Source organism: Camelina sativa, chromosome 14 (assembly GCF_030686135.1).
Source record: "Camelina sativa cultivar CO46 ecotype springtype chromosome 14, ASM3068613v1".
Classification (NCBI taxonomy): domain Eukaryota; kingdom Viridiplantae; phylum Streptophyta; class Magnoliopsida; order Brassicales; family Brassicaceae; genus Camelina; species Camelina sativa.
The window spans coordinates 33424645-33428324 of record NC_141893.1 but is presented as its reverse complement, the minus strand read 5'-3'; the positions used below and the strand labels follow the sequence as shown (position 1 = coordinate 33428324).

Here is a 3680-nt window from a genome sequence, read left to right as displayed (position 1 = left end):
TAGAACTAAAAACAAGGACCTTGATTCGAACTACTCTATTCAGCATGTTCTAGGTTCTGAGACCCCATTTTCACACATCTCTTCCACACTTTGTTCTTGATTGTCCGCTTGAGGTCAAGCAAAGAATAAGTTTGGGGGAGTTGATATGTCTATATTTTGTCTCTGCTTAGCATGTATTTGTCATGCATTTAGCTAGGATAGCTAGTTGTTTTGCATCAATTTCTATCCTCTTTTGTACACTTTGCATATTTAGGTAGTTCTTGCATCATCCTTGTATACATTGTACATTTTGGAGTATTTCAGGTATCTAGGAGACGTCAGGAACACATCATCCACGACGCCGTTCGAGACACCGTTCCCGGACCATCCCGCTCGAGCTGCTGCCCGTCGAATCGACCCTTCACCTCGAGCCGCTGCCCGTCAACTCGACCCTCCACCACTCGATCCATTTTGAGTCCACGTCCTTCGGGTCACTCCACTCGAGCCACCACTCGAGCCACCCGCTCGAGCCAACACCATCACCCACTCGAGCTACCACTCGTTCGCACATGTCAGGAAGACGTTCCGTCTTACATGCTTCAGGAGATTCCCAAACCGAATCTTCACCTTGTTGTTTTAAGTTTTAGGGATTTACATGTTTTTACTATAAATACGTTTTGTTAAGTCTTTGGAGAGACATCTTATTTTTTAGCTCGTTTTAGTTCTTTTTGTTAAGGTTTGACCTAGCAACCAAAAAACGCTCTGAGACTTGTAATCCGGCATCTCCGAGTTTATTCAATTTTTGCACTTGATTTCTTCTACAAAGTTCTTCTTCTCATTTCTATCTATCTACTATGCTTTTTTCAATGTTTTCTGGATTTGTATCTTTGGTGATGATTTCCGGATCTGAGTAGTGTTAAGGTTATTGGGGATGGGATAGACTAGGTGGAGGATCTTAGGATGTAGGGTGTTTAAGCTTTGATTTGTATGATTCCCTTCTGGACTAGTGTTAGAATTACTAGTTTCTCTCTGATCAATTGGAACTAGGTTCGAGACATTTCCACACCCAAAAGGTGTTTGATGAAATGTCTGACCAACTAGTGCCAGCGACTTACGTTCCTAGCCTAAGAGATTAGTTGTCTAGGATGTTTGTTGACGTAAATGAACTTGTATGTCATGTCTGCTCTACCATGTCCCTCTAGTGAGAGCTAGGTATGGAAGTGGTTGAGTCTGAGTAGCTTTTGCCAAGAGATTGGATTAGCTATGTTGTGATGGTCATTGTTTAGGGATAGTTTGCTTGTGGTATGTTAAACACTCTGTAGACTAGGATACTCCACCGACATCAATTACTCCCATCCTTAGGACTTTTATCTTTTTCATTGATATTACATTCCTGAGACTGTGCGTTTGTTCATGCTTAGAATCGTTTTCGGTTTCACTTATTCTTGTTCGCTTATCATCATACATTTTCGTTTCTAGTTCTAGAGCACATTTCCGTTTTGCATTCTGATCATTCTAGGATTGTTAGATAAAAACACTCTCTTTGAATTGGCTTGACTTGTGAATTCTTGATTGCATCTTGATTGCTAGCAACATCCTATTTGGATTGACACCTTAAGTACTACAACTACATAAGGTTAATTGAACCTACTAGGATAAACACACAAAAATCCTAGTATCATGTACGGTGGAGGGATGAATCTCATAGGTTTGTCATCAGGAACAGCAGGTTCCTTAACAGCTTCAGGTTCGGACTGCTTCGCTGATTTAATCGGGTCTTTGAATGCTTGGAAAAGATCCGTCATCTAAGCTTCGTTTTGACCAAAATCCTCCCCATCTAATTCCGCACTATCCTCAGTGACGTCGGGTACTCCTTGCCTGGGAGGCAATATTTTCCCACTTCTCAGCGTAATGGCATTGGCGAACTCCTTGGGGTTCTGAACAGCCTTCCCTGGGAATTGGCCAGACTTTGGTACAGAAGTAGAAGCGGATTGGCCTTCCATATACCTTCACTTCGAATTCAGAGCTTCGAATTTGACGTTCAGATCATTGTAGGAACATTCCATCCTCTAACTTAGGTCAGCAAACTTCTTAGCAGTATCCATAGAACCGCTAGCTTGACCCTGAAGAAGTTGTTGCATCATTTTCTTCATTTCTTGATCTGGTGCTGGAGTAGAATGAACTGGTTGAGGGCGGAATCCTGGCGGTGGTCCTGATGGAGCATGGTAACCTTTCTGGAATTGTTGTTTGGGAATGAATCCCGGATTGTAAGGCACAAAAGGTTTTTGTTGACCTTGCTGTTGTTGTTGAGGCGGGTACACCTGATCTTGTGGATTAGCAACATTGTTACTTCGGTAAGACAAATTGGGGTTTGCCTTGTATTGGTTGTAACCTTTGTTGTATTCACCCTGATTATGGACATAGCTGATCTCCTCAGTCTGCTCACCCTCCCCATCTGGAACTTGGAAAGGGTCATCCTCAGATACGAAGTGGACGCTCCTCTGCTGGCTTAGCAAGATACGGTCAAGCTTCTCATTGACATTCTTGAGGTCTTTCTTGTACTTCTCCTCAGACCCAGCGTCGCCGCGAACTATGCGGTCATAGTCCTCATTGTAGTTGCCATCAGACTGGGCGAGATACTCAACCAGTTGCCATCCTTCATCAACGCCTTTGTTGAGGAAATTACCGTTAGAAGCGGTGTCAAGCAGCATACGTATCTTTGGTAGTACACCATGGTAGAGAGTGCTCAGCAGTGACTCGTTGCTGAAACCATGGTGTGGACACTGGCTGTGGTAACCTTTGAAACGCTCCCAGGCTTCACATAATGATTATGAGCTTTTCTGAGTAAAGCTAGAAATGTCATTCCTGAGACGTGCTGTTCTGGAGTTATAGAAGAACTTGGCCAAGAATGCTTTCTTGCAACCATCCCATGTGGTGATTGATCCCTTGGGAAGGTTTTTCTCCCATTGATGAGCTTTATCTCCCAGGGAGAATGGGAAAAGGCGCAACTTGTAACCATCTTCACTCATGCCATTGATCTTGGTGAGACTGCACAGAAAGTCGAACTCGTCCAAGTGGTCAAGTGGATCCTCCATAGGCAACCCGTGAAACTTGTTTCCCTGGATCATGGAGATCAGACTGCCTTTGATTTCGAAGTTGTTGTTCTGCACGGCGGGAGGGACGATTCCAGCACGCTGAGTATGAGTGTTCGGTGCAGCTCCAACACCAATGTTTCGCGGTCCCGGATTTGGTCCATTCGGTTGTTCCATAATGACTTGTGCGGGATGATCAGTGAGTTGACGAACTTGTCGTGGTCTCTGTAACCGATTGATGTCGTCGATAACAGGAAGGAGATTCTGATGCCCTCTTGATCTGGTGTGCATGCAAGGTTGCAATCAACATGTTACTGAGATGCAAAACAAACAAGCAGAAAACCAAAACAAGTTAGTACTCAGAATGATAAGTGTAACAGAACTTAATCTTGCAAAACTTGAAATCTTAAATGTAGCAAAACGAATCCCAAATGGCAACAACGCCAAATTGATTCGAAGGACGTGGACTTGAACAGCGACTCGAGGTGGAGGGTCGAGTCGACGGGCAACGGCTCGAGATGGAGGGTCGAGTCGACTGGCAGTAGCTCGAGCGGGATGGTCCGGGAATGGTGTCTCGAACAGCGTCGTGGACGATGTGTTCCTGACGTC

At 44.4% G+C, this 3680-nt stretch overlaps 1 non-coding gene across 1 annotated transcript; it reads left to right on the top strand.

Annotated features, from left to right (window-relative positions):
• Positions 1-2745: 2745 nt before the first annotated feature.
• Positions 2746-2852, top strand: LOC147928971 (small nucleolar RNA R71). Its single transcript, XR_015581104.1, has one exon. It is a non-coding gene; the product is annotated as a small nucleolar RNA R71 (small nucleolar RNA).
• Positions 2853-3680: the final 828 nt, after the last annotated feature.